Source organism: Cupressus sempervirens, chromosome 6 (assembly GCF_028749045.1).
Source record: "Cupressus sempervirens isolate cs-2001-9-10 chromosome 6, ASM2874904v1, whole genome shotgun sequence".
Classification (NCBI taxonomy): Eukaryota; Viridiplantae; Streptophyta; class Pinopsida; order Cupressales; family Cupressaceae; genus Cupressus; species Cupressus sempervirens.
The window spans coordinates 255,891,786-255,916,044 of NC_143123.1; the positions used below are offsets into that span (position 1 = coordinate 255,891,786).

The window sequence follows — 24,259 nt, forward strand, 5'->3', positions numbered from 1 at the left end:
GGTTGTAGAAATCAATTGAAGATTTGCCCTCACTATCCTATAACTAAAGCCAAAGGCCAATAAAATCTTTTCAAGAAAAGCCCATTCCACTCTGTCATAAGCTTTTGCAATATCAATTTTCTAATAAAACCTTGATTATTGGAACAAGATAAAGAGTGAATATTCTAATGTGTAGCAATAATAGAGTTAAGAATTTTCCTACCTAGGACAAAACCATTTTGTTGATCAGTAATAAGAGACGGAAGCACTAGAAGCAGCCTAGAAGTGAGAAATTTTGAGATAATCTTATAGAAAGAATTACACAAACTAATAGACTTGAATTGGTCTAGAGAATCAGCCCCAACCTTTTTAGGAATAAGGTAGAGGAAGGTGGAATTGATCTCCTTCAACATGCATTTTTTCCAACTATGTAAATATTTTAATGTTTTTTAAATAATGTGTCTAGTAAAAGATATGATATGTCTACAATGTATGACAATATTTGAAATTATTTATACATGGTTATATAGTCATTTTTTAGTATAAGTATTTTAAAAATATTCTTAGTACATATTGATTTTAACACATAGGGATTTGCTTCAAAGTATATAATGTTATCTGGAATTTTATATACTATAATTAAATCTTGTGATAAATAATAAATAAAATAGAATCTTAGTTATTATTTATGATGAACAATAGATAAATTTTAATCCTTCCAAACTTAAGAAACATAAACTATAAAAGTACTATTTATAATTTTTAAAAGGAAATAAAAGAAAATAAAAGTAAAATAATTAATATTTTTAAAAAAAATTGTTAAACATGTCTAATTTTTAAATAATTAAAAAAGACCCTTAAACATTCACTTCTTTATATTTTTCTCCTTTTTTATAATTTTTAGAAATCTTTTGTGAAAAATTAAGTAGAACAAATAGATCTAGTTAGTGTAATTGTTGTAAAAAATTGAAACTACTTAAAAGGAAAAGTTAATTGACACCAATCCTTAATCCACATATCCATAAAAAAAAATTCATATGATGCTCAGAAACTAGGCTCATGTTTGACCCATTGAATATCACCTCAATACAATACTCCAAAACACTTCTCGTATCATATGTCACCTTTAAATCCTTCTAAACCAATATTATTTAATTTATTTGTGTTAGCACCATGATATGCACAAATTGGACCGTTAACACTTAAAAAATGTGTTGTGCAATAAAACAAGTACCATTTGCCTCTCATACCTCCCAACCCTTGTACAAGACAAGACTCAAGCTCTTCAAAAGCTCTTATTAGTCCCTACCATAAGGTGGGAGACTAAACTTATCAAGCTTCTCTAAAGTATTAATTGTCTCATTGGGAATAGTGTCATTTTAAATTATAAGAGTTAAGACTATAGTTTACAAGATATGTTGAAATTATGATGTCATATATAGAAATTAATATTTTCCCATTGGCTATTATGTTTTTGGCTGGTGGTTTTTCCCTTTATCATTTCAAATATTACATAAAAAATTTCATAATGGCATTTGTCATTTGAGGTAGAGAACTACATGTCTAGTGTTGCAATTATCCAAGCATGCAATGTCTACAAAAAATAAAACTTGTTCTTAGGCATTTCCTGCATGCAATGAGGTGTAAGCTTTTTACATAATGTAGAACATAAATTTGTGTGCCAACCAAACCAAAAGTTAACATAGAAAAATATTATAAAGAGGGAAAATAATACAAACAACACTGTTGCGCTCTACTGTGCAACAACAATTGTGTACTTGTTAAGGTTAGAAACAATTTGCAGTAACAATACTTTACTTTGATCCTCGCTACATATTGACATTATATGTGAATACTAAAAGCTAGTCAAAATCTTCTTGCAATTGAAGATATTTTAGACACATTTCTTTGCTATGACATAGTGAGAAGGTTAGGTGTGTCTTTTGCCTTGCCTCCTATTTTTGTCCGTACACTAAGGTGAATCCTAATTTGCTTTCCTCACATTCCTATTCTAAGTATGTGATAGAGACAATAAATATTCAAATGAATTCATCTTTCTTTGCTTTACAAATGAATTCTCCCAACAAAATATACTTTTTCTTGTAGATAACATGAACAAGTGAAAAAATTTCATCAATATTTGTGATCTTGAGGAAAACCCTAGACTTTTGTAATTAGAGTGGATATTATGCAGGACATATCCTCTTTCTTTGGTAACGATGAACAATACATTGAAGCAAAGAAAAAAATAACAAGTTACTTTAAAAAAAAAAGAAGATTATATATTATCATTGATTAAATTAAATGTGTGTAATTGTTAACATGTTTGATAGATATATGATGGAGCACTCTTCTAAGTTGTGGGCATTAGTTCTTTTGCCTCAACTACAAGAGATTATTAGAGTCCATGTGATGCATCATTCCTAGTCTTTGATGATGGTTTGTCATTTCCAGTTGTATTAGAAATAACTTTGCTGCTCAAGATGCTCTGAGGTGGACTTTTGTGTTGTTAGTCAAATATCCTTTATCATAGGGTGAGGAATAATAGTAGAAGCTAGAGAGGATGGGGTATTCCTACCATCCCCCATATGCACCTCACTCCTTTTGATCACATTCACTTAGCCAAGAAAAAATATGACCTGCGACCCCTCTATCCATTGCATCTAGTTTGCCTATTACTCATTTTTTATATTAGCAATTGTATGTTCTTCTCATAAGAAAATAAGAAGATGTAGAAGAAAAGATGCCAATATTAGACCACTAAAAAGCTCATTTATCTTCTAACACCATTGGCATGCCTATTTCATGTAGCCAACCATGGCAGGAGAACAAAAAAAAACTAGAAAGATTGCTACTTGATCGTACAACACACACATTGAAGCAAAGGAACACAATGTGATACCAAATGTGGATGCAAAGCCAATGTTGGATAATGAGCCACTAGAAATCATCATCAAATGCTTGAGATTAAACAAAAATAAGAAATTGGCTCACCCATGCCAATGTCTATGGGTGTGCATGAAAATTAAGACCCACACTGTTAAGGGAAAACCCTCAACCATTAGGGACTTCCCTTTTGGTTGTGGCTACACTGCTTCAACACTTTCTGAGGCAATTATTGAGTATAATAGAGTTCATAGTTCTATCAAAACTAGATCAAGCATTGATGAAGCAGAAGAGCTTGAAGAGGAATTCAAAGAGTAGAAAACTATGACACTATAGCTGCCACATTGAACTATGTGCACAAAAAATGAAGAAAAATTGCCAAATAGTTATCAAAACTCTTATGTAGAAACTTTTTTCCAAAACAAAATTGTAACTTCTTAGAAGCATTGTATTCAGCACAATAGCAAATTTCTTCATGCTATGATTGCAATGTACTCTATCTTCTAGCATAATATCTATTTCTTTTATATTGATGCTATTACTCTTAATAGGAAACTAATTCTCTAATTCAAGAACTTTATTAAATGATTTGATTCATATAGTCTTAGATTTAACAAGATTTAACAAATATGCTCCTTCAAAACTAATAATCATGAGAGGTTTCTTATTGTTGCGTTGAGGAAGTTAGATTTGCAGATGTAGTTTGGCTTTATGGTTCCCCTTTGTTTCTTTTCTATTTATAGTTCCCCTTTATTCCTTTTCTATTAAGGTGGAAAGGAGTTATTATGTAAAGGGGTGGACTTTCAGTTGGAATGATACTATTTGCTATGAAAAGGCTTTGGATGTTTGAATGTACTATTAATTGCATATTGTGAAAGGTTTTTTTAGCTTCTTATGTAAGTTGCCAATTTTCTACTAGAACATATGTCCCTCAAATGATGTTTGTAGACATGTCTTACTAAAATTAAAAGCATAAAATTCCATCTGTTACTTTTCATTTAATTAACAAATGTTATAAAAAAATATCATGTCAAATATATTTTAGACTAGGTAGTCATCTCTAGGCCCCTTATTGTAAAGACACTTCTAACAAAGATAAATTATCTAACCTACAATTTATGACTTTCAGTATTAATTTGTATACCTAACTATCTACAATAGTTGGTGATCATGGCAACCTTAGGCTGTAGCTTTAAAAAGAATTATCCCCTTTGGTTTATTATGAATCAAACAAATTAATCATAACAAATATTATATTTAAACATTATAAAGTTCAAACAATTTTACAAAATAAATTGATGGCTATTTAGGTATTTAAAGACCAACCACATCATAACATCTCGATCTCAAAACTTACCTTGATTGTAGTGCATAGTAAAATGCTACAAGAAGTGCATTTATGGTTTGATTTTAGGAAGATTCTAGACATAAATTTTCCTTTTCAAAGCAACATCACACACATAAGATTGTACAACAGTGAAGTAGATGACTTGATTTGACCTAGTTAATCATTTCATACAAAATTTAATGAATATTATAATTGTTGGAGACTTGATAAGTAGGAGATAATTTCCACAACAAGTCAAATAATGTTGTTGACTTGTAGAGATCTGGCATAATAGATAAGAGTAGGTCTAATTTGAATTAGGAGCTATAAGAAGTAGATAATTTAGCTTACCCACTCGATAACTTAGGTTAGTACTCATTACAAATCTTTATCCACTTAGACATGGAAAGGTTTCTATCCAACCCAGAAATATATTATTAACTTCAGATATTGCAATCTTTGGTTATCCTATTTCATTAATGTTTTAGCTCGTAATATAGCTAGCTGACATCTCATTTTCCTACTTATTCTTGTTTTATTCGATTAGGGTCAATTCAATTTGAAAACAATATTTGCAAACTCTTGTTGATATTACCTTCAATTTAGGTTAAGTTAGAATTGGAAAGAGAAGGACCAAACAATCTACAACATGATAGCATTGCAAAGAGTCAAAACAATATGGTAGATATTAATTTACATATCCATTGATGATGAGAAATAATTGTCTTTTGTTCTTCCTTTTTGTGTAGCAACAAGAAAAATTGAAATATATGCCATTATTATTGTTATTAACACAAATCAAAGAATTTTTTTGCTCTCACCTTCTTCACTCGGATTAAATATTTTAGTGGTTACTGGAGATTCTTTTTAGATGAAGTGTTAAGTGAGCTCATATGGCTTCAGTCACACGGAAAATCTATTACTACTAGTAGTGTGATTTGTAAATTTTTAGGTTGTACAAAGTTTTCTCATGCCAATTAGAATAACAAGTCAAAGGCCATGTATTTAGCTAATGCTTGTTAGGCCTTATATTTTTGTAGAGGATAGAATGATTTTATTTTTTAAAGTTAACTGTCAAATGTTTTGTACTCCATTTTTGTTGTCCATGAAAGTGGTTGAAACTATGATAGAAACATTGTCATGAGATGACATCTCTTTGTACTAGACTTTCAATAAAATAATTCAGCAATATTCATTGTGATTCTATATTCACGTGTAAACTATAGCATAGGGCATACTATTAAATAGTGATTAATTCATATTGGGACATCCAGTCACAATTCAGTTTCTTTGAAGATTTGTTTTCTATTTTAAAGTTGATAGTTCCAAACAATAAGTTTTTAGGTACTATTTTGATCAATTGTTTTTGGGTCATTTCTAATTGAATAACAGTTGTGGTTGTAGGCATTCAGGGGCTTTTAAAAATATTTTTTTAAAAATATAATGTGCCTAAATGATATTACATTTTCTATTTTCTATATGTAGTTTTGTTCTATTTCATTTCTTCTAGTTTTATTTTATTTCATTTCTTCCAATTTTGTCCTCTTTTTATTAGTTTTGCCAAAGAACTATTACTAGGGCTATATGATTAACGAGTTATTAATCTTTTTGTTTTGGCCAATACAATTATAAATAGAATTTAATATGTTTTAATAAGAATGGATGATTGAGAGGTTTTCGATGTGAGACATTTTTCGGTTTGATCTGAGAAGAAAAATGCTAATGTCCCATTCAGATTTTGAAGCCATAAAGATGCACCTGACAATATATCTGATATGAAATTTGAATGAGTTCACAAGAATGTCTACACTATTTTTCCATGCATTTCACTATGATGATTCAATCAAGCTTTATTACACAGTTCAATCATCTACATAAAAATCCATAAGATATCTGATCTAGCAAGAGAAAGAAAAATGGTTAGTGCTTATTTATCCTTAGAATTATAATGTCCATGATTAACAAAATTTATTTATAGTACATTATAATTTTTCATTGATGCACCTATTCTCTTTCCCAATATAACATTCTCCTTGCTTTATAGGTGTTGCAATGCTGAATATACAACAAGTGATCATGTTTTCATATTTTCCAAGGTTCGCACCCGCTTATTAACTTATATTGCCAAATTTCTCTTTACATAGTGCTTCCATTACATTCCATGGATACCATGATTCTCTACTAAGTTCTTTTATTCTTTTACTTTCTCTTTTCATTGCTACATTGGTGTGGCTTCCATAGTGACAGTACCAGAAGTTTATCTTTTTGTATATTAATTTTGCATGTGCAATCAATAGACAAATATGTTTCCAACCAAGTCTCCCAAAACAGGTCACATACTAGATAGCCCAATTATAATAGAGATATATAGACCACATGAGAAATCAAAGATAATATCAATTGATGAAGCACTAGAAAAAGTGCACTGCTTTCATATTGATACATTCAGCTACAAATTTGGTGATTGCATGTTTGACACAATCCATGTTCTACTTCATGGCCAATACACACCCAAGGAGCTCCACATTGGGCTTATCGACTATTCCTTGCACAACCTTCACAATGGTTGTGTTGAAGCTTTAGCCCATTACAAATATGAGCCACATCTATCAATTCTTTATGATTTACATAGGATTCAAGACAAAAGAACTTACTTGCATAGGACGAGGGTTTCAACAATAGAGACCAACAAACATGGCGAGGTAGGCCTTTGGGGTGACCTATTTTGCATAGATAGCTCACACATTGGTTGGACATCTCCATATGTGTTTGGTCCTCTACACAAAAGAAGTCATACTTGTACTTCAACCAAGGGTCATCTCATCTTGCAATATTTATACTCTTTCATGATGCTAATCCAATAACAGGCCACTATGAGCCTATTTTCTCAAGGGTGGGCATGTTGATTGAGGTTCAAAAAATGCAACTGGCACCCACAAACATATATTGTGATGTTTCTAACACCTATCTCACAATTGCACAAACATTTAGCACACTTGGCCTCAACCAAGTATCTACATTTTCCACTTCATGTGGTGAGAGCACGTTTGCTACTATAGCTTTCTTGCTTGACAACTGGTTTGATGCAATATCTCTACGATTGTTTGTAGCTCAATCTTTGACAAATGCACTCAAAGTGAATGACAAATTTGCATTTTAGTGTATCCAAAGTCTCCAATAGTCTACTCTGATTCATAGAAACAATATCAGCCACTTGCAACTATTAATTTCAAGGCTTGGAATGCTCCATGCTAGAACTAGCATAGAGGGTTCTGAATTTTCCTTTTTATGTCTTTCATACACATTTTGTGCTACTATACATGTATGACATGAAACTCTACCACATAGACCTAAAACATTTAGCCATTTCCAAAAACCAAGAAAACTCATCAACTTAATTTTCTTCACAAAAAACAAGGGACATTGTCATTATGAACCACTCCAACCAACTAAACAATTAGTCAATGACATGAACAAAACACACCCATGCTAAGACAAGCTATGCCCAACCCATCCACAATAAACAAGTCAAACAACACCTCCTCAACATTTGTTGAAAATAGAAAAGTTTCTAGTCATTTTACAACAAATGTAAATACAAGACAGTCATTACAGAAATTGAAAATATCAATATGTAATAGAAAAATATATGAAACATCCATTGACGACATTGAGGGCAATAGAATTAAAACTGCATTTGAAAAAAGAAACTTATGCCCACTAATGAAAAGAAGATGATCATTCTACAAGACAAGACCATGTCATTCACCAAAAGAAAAAATCTCTACAAGTCCATAAAATGATGCAATTAGAAAAACCACTAGTCGATACCTACAAAGCATAAATGATACTCCTACACACTCATGCACCCTGTGTGAAATGTTATATTTCCAAAAAGACCTCTATGTGGTAGAGGAAACATTCATTCATACTTTCTCTTTGCTTCCCACTGATATCAGTAGCAAAATAATTCAAATAGGCCAGCCCATTTGCTAGAAATGTATAAAAGCAACCATAAGTGGCAAAATCCCATCTTTTGTAGCTCCATGGAACATTAGATGCAATGACTGTATTAATGTTGTCCACTCCTTAACTAATTTGGAAGAAAGACTTGTTTCTCTTTGCATTGCTTTTATATAGATTAGACAATTAGGATACAAAAGAGCCCAATATGGCTTGAATGGTCCAATCATCAATGTCCCTATTGATTTTGATAGGATCTAGGTAGCTCTTCCAAGGTAGATAGTTGAAACTAAAATAGTAGCAATTAGGTTAAAATACAAGCTAGAATATGAGAACGTGTATGCACAAGGAAATGTTAGGCTTGCTTGTGTGATGAATGCTTTAACAGTCCTTTCAAAAACTCCCTTGTATACACAAGAAAAAATCTTCATAATCAAAGATTGGAAAGTTTTGTTTGCCAAGGAAAAAGACCATGCCCACATCAAAATGGATACTGAAATAGACATCAATGACACCCCATCTAACATTGATGATGAACCTATTACTGAATCACTCATACGCTAGTTTAATGATCCCCATTCAATCAAAGACTTAGATATAAATATTATAGATATTGCACCATCAAAAGGGTTTAAGCCTCTAAGCATATTACAAGATGCCTACTCAAAGGAAATGAATTTCCCAATGCTCTTGTATGGCTTTGTACAACCACATGACATCTAAAAAATTTAGCTACCAAAAAATAACAAAGTGGGAGTTGATGCATAGAGACAATGGCTTTGCAACCCATATATCAAACATTTTCTTCAAAGCCATAAAAATCATTATTTGCCAAATAGCTTTACTATCATGGGTTTGCATACAAAAAGCTAAACTCAGAGGCAAAAAATTATGTGCTAGAGATGTGCGCAACCTTGCCACTCTAGCTAAAATATTATGATCTCCCTTAGGTTTCAAATTGATAAAAAGCATTTGAACATCTCTTGACTATTTGGAAAGCAATCAAAACAATATATTCGCCATGAGAAGGCAGTTGGGGCCTCCAACATTCTTCATAACATTGACTAGTGTTGAACACTTTTGAAAGCCATTTTGCAAAGTATTGCAATCTACATATACTTCGCAACAAACCAAACACAATGACAGTATAGAATATAAAGACCTCCACTTTGAAATCAAAAAAAAACCTAGTGATATGTAGTCACTATTTCAACCATAAGGTCAATGCATTTCAGAAGATGATGCTAAAAAATCCTAAACTATTTAGCAAAGTGTCTGACTACTTTTTTGTCACTGAGTTTCAAAATTGAGGAAATGAACATGTCCATGACATGCCATGGATAGAAAATGTATGTATATATGGGCATTGTGAGGACTCTAAATTAGTCTAGTTTGTGGACACTTACATCTCATGTGACTCCACATTGTTTTATGAAACATTAAAAAAAATGTAAACACACCATCATACATGAACATGCAAAAAATAAAAGACCTCTACTTGTCAATTTAGTTCCCCCTAGCCTCTAATGAGGAAAATAGCTATGTTAGAGCCCTTGCCAACAAGCAATACTGAGCTCAAGGATATAGCAAAAAAAAAAGCACTATACAAGAGAGATCACTTTTGACCAATTTCTGGATGAATAGCAAATGAAAGAAGTAGATTATATTCAAGTGTTGCAATCATCATTGTCACATAAAATTGTCTTGTTAAAAAAATATCCTGCTGATGTATGGATCAATGCATTCTCTCAAGAAGTTCCCCCACTATGGTATGCAAATATAGATACACAATTCATACTAGATGCTTATGCTACTCAATCGTACTATAGCTTGTAAATGACTAAGCAAGATGCAACAACATTGCTTGCATTTCATCAATTGTGTCAACAAAGTACTTATGCTTACAATGAAAAAGTCCAATACATCCAACAATTAGGGAATGCATTACTAAACTACCAACAAATGTCTAGTCACCATGCTATCCACATTGTTCTCTCACTACCATTAACTAAGAGCTCAAGAAATTTTTTTTTCATCAATACAACACGACTAGAAAATAGAATCACAATGCTAAAATGTTCCAAACTATTGGCCAAAGAACAAGATGACAAAAAACATCATGTGCACCTCCATAGTCAAAAAAATACACACAACAGCCAGAACATTTGAAAATCTTATCATTAGCTAAATATATAACATTCTACTCTTGCAGTCCAGTGCAACCACATCCAAGAGCAAAGCCACTAATTATATGATACGTAAAATACAACCCTCACATTGATCATGAAAATTATTTCAGGGAAAAACTTTTGTTATATGTGTCATTCCAAACAAATGAAGAAACCTTGTTACATGGACATGAAACATGGAGTTCAATATTTGATGCAAACAAACTACACATTTCAAAATTTGGAAAAATCTTTATGCCGCATGTTAGCAACCAATGGGGTGATATCAATCAAGCAACAATTAAAACTGAGTCGAACAATTTCCCATTAATAGACCTCAAGCAAGACAAGCCAAGAGATGAGATAGAAAAATATGACACAATGGATGATCTCAAACATACCAAGTATTCCACACCCATAGAAGGCACTTGTAAATCTCAATTCTTGGAAATAGCCCACCCATTTTTGCTTACCAATGAGCAATATTGCAACTTGCAAAGACAACTAAATAGAGAGCAAAAATCAATACTAAAAGACATGCTTATGAAGAAATCACTTGTTCTTGACAAGCCATTACACTTGTTCCTCACGGGCAGAGCTGGCACTAGCAAACCATTCATAGCTAAAGTCATCTTTGAAGCACTAGTTTGACTATATGACAAACAATTAGATAGCAACCCCTTCAAAGTGAAAGGCCTAATTGTGGTTGTGAAAGGAAAAGCCACCTTCAACTTTGGTGGAGTAACCACACATTCCATCTTTCGTCTTCCATGCAACTCTTCTAGGATACTATCTCTAGACTTGAACACATTGGACAATCTTAGCAAAAAACTAGAACAATTGAAATTTTTTCTTATTGATGAAGCCTCTTTGATTGGGTCTAGGATGCTATATAATATAGATAGAAGGCTTTGTCAAATCAAACATATGCCAACAAAACCCTTTGGGGACATTGACATCATATTTTGTAGCGACTTATACCAGGCACAACCTGTATGTGATACTTGGATATTTGAACAACCAACAATCAATAATGAAAAAATTCCATACACATTCTAGTTCAATCATGTCCTCTCTTATGAAATCCAAACTGTAGTTAGGAAGACAAATACACAATTCATCTCTATTTTAAATTGTGCTAGAATTTCCTAGCAAATCGATGAAGACATAGCCTATTTGAATAGAACATGCCTCAAACTTGCTCCCACTAATCCAAGATTGCCATACTTATTTCAAACAAATGCATCTATGGAAGAACATAATAAAAGAATTCTTGACTACTTATCTACTAAACTATGTGTATTTGAAGCCATTGATAAGAAAGATATTCTAGTTGACAACCTTGATTTCCAAGTTGACAAGTCTTCCCTGCCCAACGTTATCTACCTAAAACAAGTTGCCTTAGTTGAACTCATTGCTATAAATTTGGACACACAAGATGGTCTAGTCAATGGTGCTAATGGTATTTTCCAAATGCATATGTCTAACAAAGAAGACATACTCTGGATTCATTTTACCGATCCTGCAATTGGAAGATCATGTCAAAAAAAATGGAAAATATTTACACAAACTCTACCTTTCCATCTTGGACACCTATAATGAGAATAGCTAAAAGAGTCAGAACAAGCACAAAAATAATTACATGGGCACAATTCCCACTTCAACTAGCATGTGCATGAATTATTCATAGAGCACAAGGGTTGACAATGGATGCAATTTCTTTTGACCCTTTCAAAGTCCACCATCATGGTCTCTCCTATACTGCCTTGTCCCGTGCATGCAATATTCATTCGTTGTATCTGATACACAAACTGGAGCACAAACAATTCAAAACATGCAAAAAAGTAGATTTTGGAATGCAATGCTTACACACTTTGGCCTATTGGAATATTGAATATAGTATTCCCTCAACTATACCAAACTATTTCATAGTATGCTCTTTTAACACTTGAAGCTTTCCATTGCATGCATCAGATATAGCATGTGATCATGTCCTACTCCAAGAAACTATGCTTTGCCTCCAAGAAACAAGACACAAATTCCATGGATCCCTCAATTTCCTAAATGCCAAATTTAACTACCACTCGTAATTGGATATTCATGGTCTACTAACATGTTGCAAAAAAGAAGTTACACTAATCAAACATGATAGTTTCACAACAAACCATCTCGAATGTATCATAACTGATATGCTATTTCTAGGAAATACATTTTGCATCACAAATATCTACCTTACACCTGGTGTGCCCATTAAAGACTTACTAGATCTAATAGAAAAGACTGAAACCACACTACTATCTAATAGAAAACTCTTTGTTCTTGGTGACTTTAACATTGACATGTTGCAATCTGCAAAAGCCCAATCAACACTTGTCTAGTTCATGCAATACCATAACTTGTCTTCAATCATAAACATGCAAACAACACAAGATAGCACCTTTCTCATCTAGATCTATATAAAATATATTGACCAAAGCCTTCCTACTTTCACTCTACTAGATTCCTACTGGTTAGATCATCTTGCAATATCTGTATGACTCCCACTACAAAACAAACAATAACAATAAGCTTATAAGAGGGAGAAAACACCAAAGACCTACAGTTCTATTTGTAAAGGCATTTCTCTTCCATCCTACCTTTTAAATATCTTGCAAGCCTTTCCTTGGTAATACATTTCAACAAAACACACACACACACACACACACAATCTTCTTTGCACAACAACTTTGTTTATCTAGAGAAGTAACACACTTTACCTTTTTGGTTGCATATTCAACCACTTCTACATCATTTACTTTATCTAACACTATCCTACTCTAATAATGTATCTTCAAGTCATTACCTTCTATTTTATTGATCTAATATGAAGTCTTCACCTCCTTTTCCAATGACTATTTATTTTGTGCACTCCCCTATTTTCATTAAATCTTGCCTTCCTTGTGACTCCCAAGCTAAGGAAAATTTAGAAACCTAAAAATAAATTCATAAATGTCCAACATGTCATCCACTTTAGCATACCATTTTGCACATCCAAGAAATTTTCACTCATTTGAATCACTTAGCATTGACTTATACCATTATGCATTCTACACCATGTGTGTTGCTTTCTTATATATAAAATTGTTCTTGTGTCTAAAAGAGTACCTTTCAGCCAGTTTGATTCGTATCTTTTATAGAGATATATAAATAATTGCTAAAATCTTCATGCTACTAGTTCCCCTTCACAATCTACCTATTACCATGGTTACACTTTAGATTTAGACTTCTATTATATCCTTCATTTTATAATGGATTAGCTTCATTTACTCTTTATCTAATAGGAAAAATGAACCACAAGATATTAAACATTGTTTTCCATAGGTGCTTTACATATTTTTAAGCAACTTGATTGATTAGTCATATCTGAAGAAGATAAATGCTAACAAAGTTTTTCTCCCTACATTCTTTGTACTTACTATCTTCCCAACATGTTTGTTTTCTACTAGAGAAAACTACCATGACATCTACAATGGATGCATCGAAAGAAAACAAGCTAGATATGCAAAGATATTGTCATTATATACTTCTAGTTCTATTATATTAAATTTACTTGTTTAAGTTACATACCTCATTCAATGCCTATTTGATAATTCTCACTTAATAATCAACTATTTTATGGATTCTCAATAGGTCAAAGTTCCCTTCACATCAAGAAAACTACCCAACTAACTCCACTACACAACAACAATGAAAAGGAGCCCCTACAACAAACAACACCTTGCTTTAAAAGAAATGGCCTAACATTGACCCAAAGTACCATGAGCTAGCCTTAAACTTTTCTATTTTTTCTCATTCTTCAATCCATAGCATCTCAAAGCTGATTTTGAAAGATTATATTATATTAAATTTTAATAAAAAAATTCTTATGTGTTTGTGAACAACCAATCCACGTCTACAACTCAAGTGTATTCGCAACTGCAAGATGCATTAAACTAATTTTATTTTTACTATGTCATCTTTTTTATTTTATTGAATTGTGACATTTAATATATTTAAAAAATTATCAAATTAGAAAATAAGATGTCAAATCTAATTCAATTCAATTATAAAAATAATCAAAATTTATATTCAATGTTAATTGGTAGAAAAAAAGAAGTCATTTTAGTAATCATAATAGAATAATAATATGCATAGAAAAATCTGCATCAATTATGATTGTAAATAATCTACAAGAAAATCTCTTTGTGTAAATTTCATTTAGTAAATTCGAAATGGTTCTCATATCTTAGATCTTGTAAGTAAGTATTTGAGATCTTGTAAGTAAAAATTTGAAGATATGCCTATGAGCCTCCTCTCTTTTAAAATTAAATTAAATCTATCTATCTACTCACACTTAAATTCACAAATTTCTATTTTTACCACCACCAATCTTTATCAATTTGCATCTCATTTTTTTTGCCTTTCAAAATTTACTTTTCACTCTTCACAAGAAGCAGGGACTCAAGATTGAACAAAACTCTTATCTTTATATACTATTACAACTGATCATTAAAAATAAATTACTTTAACTAAAACTCTCTTCAAAAACTCTTATTTATTAAGAATAAATTATTTTAACCAACCATGCCTTGACATTTGAAGGCATTATGGAATTTTATGACCTCATCTTCTTTGAGGAAGATTTTGATACTCGTCGTGTGCCTGGTTCTCCCTTGTTTTCTACCTTCAATGCCATCACATTCCAACTCCACTACTCTGCATGGAAAATGTTCAAGCTTTCCACTTACAAGCTTTTGTTCACTTGCAAAGTCAATTTATAGAATTATGTTCACTACCTTTTGTATAGTTGTCACATTATTGTTGATTGTGACTATCATTTCTTTTGATTTCATATTTTTCCAAAAATCATAAGAATTCCCACAAACAACTAAACACTATACTTTCCTCTTTTTCTTTGTAGGACTTTTTTGTAGCAAAGCATCACCAAAATTACAACACATAAGAACTGAAGACTAAGAAGTGAAGCCTATCAAAAGTTTTTTTCGACATATTAGTTTTGTTCACAACAAAGGGAAACTCAATGTTATACTTTGCAAATTGTTGATAGCCATGCAATCTAGGCATAACTCTTAGGCAACAACAACCAAATTTGCTACTTTCCTCCATTAATTTTGCATACAAAAGAAAGTTATATCAAATAGTATTAAAGACAAAATAGATTTTGAATGTTAGAACCAAGTCGTGTAATTCCAAGGTTGCTTCAACTTTAATGTCAAACATATGGATAATTTTTTGACATAACTTAGTATGCTCCTTGTTTAGCTTTAACATGTTTCTATTATCCTTCTGTCTCTAAAACTACTGGTCATTTTCTAATATCTTTTACTTCAAATGTCTTGTAAATTTTCTCTACCATTATGAAATCTCTTATTGAAAAATGTTGCTTAACATCTTTGATCTTAGAATGGTTTGGTTGAATTGTTGATGCTTTTGCAATTTATGGAAGTAATGCTTCACCAGCATTGATAAGAATGTCACCACTATTTCTTTGATTTGAAATTTCTTAAAGTTGATGTTGCCACAGATTTCAATTGCTCTCTCATAAATTTGATACCATAGTTATTTGTGCCTAGGATGTAGTAGGAATGAATTTGCAAAAGTAAGCTTTCTAATATTATTACTCTGACATTATTTTTTTACATTTTGCAATTCTAAAACAAATTGCACACATTATGCTCATAGTCCTACCCATGAATATTGAACATTAAGAAATCTCTATTAATCATTGTTGTCTCTAAAGCTTCATGTTGCATAGTTTAATATTATTACTTCAAGATTTTTTTTTCACTTTTTCTAGTTCTACAACAAATTGCATACATTATGCCCATAGTTCTATCCATGAATATTGAACAAGTTATGTGAACCACTATTGTCTCTAAGGCCTCATATTAGGTAGTTCTCTTAATCAAGTTCCATCTCTCTGGGTTAGTATTCTGGGAATTGACTCATAGGCCCTCCAATACATTTATTTTGCAGAACTATAAGATGACAAGAACAATTACTCTGGTTGAATTGTTTGAGGAACATGAGAGTTTGTGGAGGGTTTGCATTCTCTTGTTTCTTTACTATTCTCATTTGTACAACTCTACTCTTAAGTGTTGTTAATGATTTTTTTGTTGAATTCTTAGTTAGCTTTGTGTTCATAACAATACTTTTCATTGCATAGGACACCATTACACAATAAAAACATAAGCTCTCAAGGTTCCAATTTTGCTAGTAATAATAGTCAGAGATAAAGCTATGCTACACCAAAAGGAGCACGTGTTAGAATGTGAAGAGAACAACTTAATACAAATCATATATTTATTTTTCATGTGAAGGATTAGGTAGCTCTTTTTCAAAATTGGGATTCCCTTCTACTGACAAAATTAAATGAGTCATGTTTCACCTAAGTCTCCTAGTGTGTATGTTCAACCCTATGCTAATTTTTTTCAAAAAAATCTCAGTACCTTTTCTAATGAATATAAACTAGATATATTATGTTGACAACATTTATATGTAGAAAACTCCAAAAAATTTCTTGGCATGCTTTGTAGTCTTTCAAATTCCACAATGTATATTTTGAAATGGTGTTTTCAAACAAAAATCCATACATCCATGATCAGTTAAAATAGTCTATGGATTTTATCTACTAAGCCAAAAAATATATTTTAAAATTGGGATATTTTACCCATCTATAGGTAGCTTGTCAAAACAATAATAAAACATTAAAGTTATTTTCAATGATTGACAAAAGAAAATAAAAAGGTTAGGTCAAGATTCAACTCTCAATCAAGGCCTTGTTTTGTTTTTATCATTTTGTTGTTTGACAAGTTATTTGATCTATTTAATAAACACTTTCTTGTCACTATCATAAGTAGTAGTACAATATAAGCTTTCATTGCACAGTCCACCTACACCACTCATATGTTTACAATTTCAAGCTTTTTATGCTAAACTATATTTAAAAAGTGACAAAGAATTCATATGATTTTAACATATAAAGGTAGATAGTTCTGTGGTTGTCAACTTCTTATCAATCTTATAGTTACTATACAAAACACCATGTGCTTTATAATGGATGGCATGATGATCCACATTCTTTTAGAATATTTTATGAATGCTTAAATTCAAATATACAACTCAAGCAGGTCCATCCAGATTTGGGTATTTCTATGAAGCCCACTGAAATCATGAACTATTTTGTGAATGATTTCTTTGATAAGTTGGTTGGTGAAGCCATCAAAGTCTCTACTCACAACAAGAAGACCACAATCACTGCTAGGGAGATCTAAACATCTGCAAAACTCATGCTCCCTCAAGAACTTGCAAAGCATGCCATTTCTAAAAGTGTCAAGGCTGTTACCAAGTTTAGCACTAAATAATTATAGTTCTACGATAGCTTAGTTTTTGTTTACGATAATATTCATTTTAGTGTTAAGGATCTTTAGGGCTTTACCAGATTTAGCCCTGAATATCCATGTTTTTGTCGTAAAGGATGTTTAGGGTTTTTTGTTAAGTACATAAAAACTCCATCTTCTACTGGTGGTGATGGTTTGATGGAAATGGTTGCTACATTTTTAGTGCATTTTATTAAATAAATGGATACAATTTATTTATAAATTGGTACTTTTGTGTGAAAGATGTTTAGAGTTTTTGTATCAAGTATGTGTAGGGTATTCTATTAAGAAAACACAATTCAATTCTATTTGACAAATCCCACCTATAGATTCGGTGGATGGATTAGCAGCATCCAACCCACTAGCATTTGATCCAGATACCTTGGCATCTAGACCACCAACATTCCTTCCTGTCCCAACCTCCCTACTATTCTAATGGGCAGTTCTGGATCCCCTACAATTTTATAGGCTAGATTCATTGAACCAGAATCTATATTGGGGTGAACTGATTCTTGAGAAACTGCTTGCTTATTAGGATGAATTGAAGCAGGTGAGACCTCTAACCTCGGGGTCCGGATTCACTCGATACAATTGGTGTGCCCGATGGTGACGGTTTGATAAATATTATTTTTATTTATTAGTAGTAAGTTTTATTGAATAAATGTCTACATTATTAGTTTATCACATTTAAATAGCGAATGGTGAAAGATAGGTATTTTGTTCCTACAGGTAGAGGTTCAAGAGCTGGAAAAAATTAGCTTAAACTAAATCCTAGATCATGGGGTTTGTCCATTAAATCAACATAATTTTTTTAAAACATATGATTAAGAGAAAACATATTTTTATATTCTTTAATGTTAAATCTATATTTATTTGATGTCATTAGGTATAGATATATTGGTGATGCTTATATCAATTGTAGCGAACAACATTGTAGGAGTTACCATATTTCAAAGCTATATCTTTTGTATTTTCATCTAGATTTTTACTCAAAGCTTTATTTCGAAATTGATGTAATCTGTGTGATTTGAAAATTGAATATTTTGTATGATTTCATTTCTAAGGTGAATTTTTAATTTCTAAATGCTAAATCATTTGGATGTTGCAGGTTGTACAAGAACATGAAGTCATGGCCTCCGCTAGAATCTCAGGTGTATCTCTTAATGTGCACTGTGTTTTAATACTATGTTTCAATTCCCAAGAATAGAATATTTACTAGTGGCTTTCAAAAGGAAACATGCACAAAGTATTTCTCACCAATTGCTTCTACTGTTATTGCAGGTCCTCAATGTTGCATTGAGAGTTCAATAAATATTTTCCTTCATGATAATCTCTATACATGGTAGGAATTGTAAAATATAATTCTAATACTATAGAATGAAACAAAAATATTAAGACGACACATGTCTGAATGATCTTTAAATAAGTTGTAAGCCATTGATATTGAAACTTGGTTGTAATAAAACATTTATGTGTTTTAATAAAATATTTATTTTTTTAATAATGAAATTCTTATTCTTCAACTCTTCCCTATCCTACCATGAAGCAGCTAATTTTCATATTTGATGGAGCAAACTTTTCACTGCCACATCTTATGTTGGAATAGTTGTTTCTTCTTTTTAGTTTCTTTATGTTATTACTTAATATTATTACTTTTTAATGATTTTTTAAAAATTACCCATCATATAGTTTTCATTGTGATAATGTCTTTTAGTGGTTGCATGTTCTATTTAGGGTTGTCAATTATAGGGACTAAAAAATGGAATCCATTGTTAATTATAAGGATTAAAAAATGAATCCATTGCTATGTGGGATGGAGACAAAATAAAAAGATGTTGCTCAAGAGAAATGTTTCACATATTGAATCAAACGTTCTATATGTTTGATATGTATATAAGAAGTTTTAAATATATTGTTGTAAGAGCAATGCTTAAAAATAACTTCATACTGAAAAGATGTACTTTTGAAAAAAAATATAATAAAAATATTTATTTTTCCTTTTATAAGATATTATTTTCAACAATTTGAACCACAAAACATATCAAATTTAATTTATTAGAAAATGAGATTTCTAATTCTAATTTTATCTTTAACATGTTCTTTATTTTCTCTCTCCTTGAATTATGATATTTAATGTACTAAAAAATAAGTTCAATACAATAAAATTATATGATATTTTATGTTTCAAGCCACATGATGCATTAAATTAATTTTATTTTTACTATGTCATCTATGCCATCTTTTTTATTTTATTGAATTGTGACATTTAATATATTTAAAAATTCATCAAAATAAAAAATAAGATGTCACATTTAATCCAATTATAAAAATAATCAAAATTTATATTCAATGTTAATTGGTAGGGGAAAAAAGTCATTTTAGTAATCATAATAGAATAATAATATGCACAGAAAAATATGTGTCAATTATGATTGTAAATAATCTACAAGAAAATCTCTTTGAAAATTTCATTGAGTAAATTCAAAATGGTTCTCAGGTCTTGTAAGTAAATATTTGAAATTTTGTAAGTAAAAATTTGAAGATATGTCTATGGACTTCCTCTCTTTTAAAATTAAATTAAATCTATCTATATATTCAGATTTAGATTCACAAACTTCGATTTTTACCACCACCAATTGTTATCAATTTGCATCTCATTTTTTTTGCCTTTCAAAATTTACTTTTCACTCTTCACAAGAAGCAGAGACTCGAGCTTGAACAGAACTCTTATTTTTATATATTATTACAACTAATCATTAAAAATAAATTACTTTAATTAAAACTCTCTTCAAAAACTCTTATTTTTATATATGCTTATAATTGGCCATTAAGAATAAATTACTTTAACTAACCATGGCTTGACATTTGAAGGCATTATGGAATTTTGTGACCTCATCTTCTTTGAGGATGATTTTGATACTCGCTGTGTGCCTGGTTCTCCCTTGTTTTCTACCTTCAATGCCATCACATTCCAGCTCCACTACTCTGCATGGAAAATGTTCAAAATCACAAATAAGAGCTGATCGAAAGCAGAAAATTTACGAAGGATGAACGAAAACGAGAACCCAACTGTTGTAAGGTTCTCTTCGATTAAAAAAACTTAACTTTCGTACGATGCGAGCTGTAAGGCATTGCAACAATTCAGGTAACGAGAGGATGAAAATTCAGAATTGAAATGTGAAATGCTCCATTAGGGCAGCGTTTGCGTTTGACACAACATATAGGAAGAACCAGTGGATGCCAAGTAGAAGCGTTGACTCCCAGAACCACATTAATGGTTTTAAGATCACATTTGAGGAAGACAGAGGGTGATCATGGTTTCATTGTGATAAAACTAGAATGAGTAACAGCTTACATTTCCCAAGCTTTAATTTACAGCTATTCTGCTTGCAACACATACATTCAATTGATCCATCAATTGCTCACTAGCGTTGTCAAGAATGCGCTTTCAGATGGTAAATACATCCAACCTTTTGTTATTGGCATGGGATTTACCTTTGCTGTTCGTTCATTGTTTCAAAACAAACTTCTCAACATGTATGTTAAGTGCGGTAGGTTGATAAATGCTCGTAAAGTGTTCGACGAAATGACAGAACGAAACGGTTTATCATGGAATGTGATTATTGCAGCTTACAGAAGACATGGATGTCCTCACGAGGCATTGAAACTGTTCCACCAAATGCAAAGAACAGGTCTCCAACCTGATCAATTCACCTTTGCCAGTCTCTTACCAGCCTGCGCCACAATAGGAGCTTTGGAACATGGAATGGACATCCATCAAAGCATAATTCAAAGCGGGCTTTTATCAGATTTTGTGGTTACAAATGCCCTTATAGACATGTATTCAAAGTGTGGAAGCATTAAGAAGGCACGGGAACTGTTTGACAAAATGCCTCAAAGAAATGTGATCTCGTGGAATGCTACGATTGCAGGGTATGTGCAAAGCGGTGCTCTTGACGAGGCATTAAGGCTTTTCAAAGAAATGCCTGGACGAGATGAGGTCTCATGGAACGTGATAATTGCAGGATATGCACAAAATGGGCCTTTTGAAAAGGCATTGGAAACTTTTAAGCAAATGGAAGTGGCAGGCGTAAAGCCAAATCCTAGAACCATTACCAGTGTTCTCCCATCCTGTGCGAAGATGGGAGCTCTGGAAGAGGGTATGGAAATCCATCAAAGCATAATAAAAATTGGATTTTTGTCGGAGGATATAGTTATGAGTGCTCTGTTAGGCATGTATGCAAAATGTGGAAGCATACACAAGGCACAGACATTATTTGATAAGATGCGTAAGAAAAATGTGGTTTCCTGGACTGCATTGATTGCAGGATATGCACAAAATGGGCTCGTTGAGCAGGCGTCGGAGAATCTAAAGCAAATGCAATTTACAGGAGTAAATCCAAACTCCGCAACCTTTGTGAGTATCCTCCCAGCCTGCGCCAAAATGGGTACTTTAGAACAGGGTGTGGAAATCCATCAAAGCATAATTGAAACCGGAATTTTATCAGATGTTGTTGTTGTGAGTGCTCTTGTTGATATGTACGCAAAATGCGGAAGAATACAGAAGGCGCGCGAACTATTTGACAGAATGTCTCAACGAGATGCAGTCTCGTGGAGTGTGATGATTGCAGGTTATGCAATGCATGGATTCCACAGGGATTCTCTCAAACTCTTTGAACTGATGAAGCACTCCGGGACACACCCTGACCATATAAGTTTCGTTAGTGTTTTATTTGCATGCAGCCATGCAGGTTTAGTGGAAGAGGGCGCTAAACATTTCAATGCCATGAGTGACGCTTACTGTATTATGCCCACAATAGATCATTTCATATGCATGATTGACAATCTTGGCCGCGCGGGCTATCTCGAAGAAGCTCTAAAATTTATCATCAAAATGCCAATTAAACCAGAAGTAGTTGTGTGGATGTGTTTGCTTGGCTCTTGTAGATCACATAAAAATACAAGGCTTGGAGCTTTTACAGCTATTCTCCTTTTTGAACTGGATCCTAATTATACTGCACCTTATGTTCTTCTGTCGAACATTTATGCGGAACTAGGTAGGTGGGGTGATGTTCAACAGGTAAGGAAGTTAATGGCGGATAGAGACATAAAAAAGATACCTGGATGTAGTTGGATTGAAGTCCACAAGGTGGTACATGTCTTTTATGTAGGCGATAGATTACATCCACAAACACGAGAGATCTATGCAGAGTTAGAGAGATTGTCCTGGGAGATGAAGGCAGCAGGGTATTTTCCAGATTCAAGTTATGTATTGAATGATGTTGAGGTGGAGGAAAAAGCATCGTTCCTCTGCCACCATAGCGAGAAGTTAGCTATTGCATTTGGACTGTTAAACGCTTCCCCTGGAACAGCCATTAGAGTTGTCAAGAACCTTCGAGTATGTGTTGATTGCCATACTGCAACCAAATTCATCTCCAAGATTGCTGGAAGAGAAATTATTGTGAGAGATTGGAACAGGTTTCATCACTTCAGACAAGGTCAATGTTCTTGTGGAGATTACTGGTGATGCCAAGAAAAGTAAGCCCAAAAACCGGCTCGCACCAATTTCTAGAAGCTCAGCAATTTTTCCTCATGCTCAGGAACTGGATGATACTTGTCCTTTTGCCTGCCGATATCTTTTCAAGTATCTCACAAACAAATTGTCCGTAAATTGCATATGCATTTTTAAAGAATCAATTCGTATTTATTTCTTTGACGGCCTTTTAAATATCACACACTAAGAAAGAAATTAAACTTGTATAATAAATGAACTTTGATTATTTATCACTTTTAATATAGAAATCAAGCTTAGTGTTTGATGTTTAAGTCATCAATCCTTTAACATCTTAATTATTTTCAAAATTGCATTCAATACTTTCCACTCCATACCAATATCACTGAATATAAATATGAACTATGACCATGTCAATTTCCCACCCTAAAACTTTGTAATTTTTGCTGGTTTTCAGCAACCATTTTCTGTTTTTCTTTCCAATTCATATTGTGGGGCAAATTTGTTTTCGTTCTTTAGTATGAAGTGTAATATGCATTTTTCTGTAAACTTGCAGCAATAAGTGGAAAAGTTATTAGTGATAAATCTAATTTTTTGATTAATCCTTTTATCTATCTGAGAGAAATTTTGCATATGCGATGCATTGTTTTAAAATTTTGTGAGTATATTCAACCAAAACTCAAGAGGATCAAGATTTCGAATTCCAGTGACAACAATCAGAAACTAGGAAATTATGTGAAGATTGTATGCACTCCTCAAGGTATGGATATCTCGTGTTTGTCTAAGCATATTGGTTGTTATTTATGAAATTTTCATGCCTAGTTTACTAAATTTGATTTGCTGCCAATCTCAAATCTCGGAATTGGGTTCTCAGTTCAACAATATTTTTAAAAAAACCAAAAAGTGACAGAGCACTTGAATAATTCATTAATATAAACTAATTCAGGGGGCTCCTTAGAGAAAGAATTAGAAAGAAACTATGATTCCCAACCTATAAACAATAAAT

The 24,259-nt window shown here is 32.2% G+C and overlaps 1 pseudogene across 1 annotated transcript; it reads left to right on the forward strand.

Moving 5' to 3' along the window:
- Positions 1-20,614: 20,614 nt before the first annotated feature.
- On the forward strand, positions 20,615-23,452 carry LOC149552214 (pentatricopeptide repeat-containing protein At2g22070 pseudogene; annotated as a pseudogene). The gene has a single exon (XR_016352878.1). The product of XR_016352878.1 is annotated as a pentatricopeptide repeat-containing protein At2g22070 pseudogene (transcript).
- The last annotated feature ends 807 nt before the right edge of the window (positions 23,453-24,259 follow it).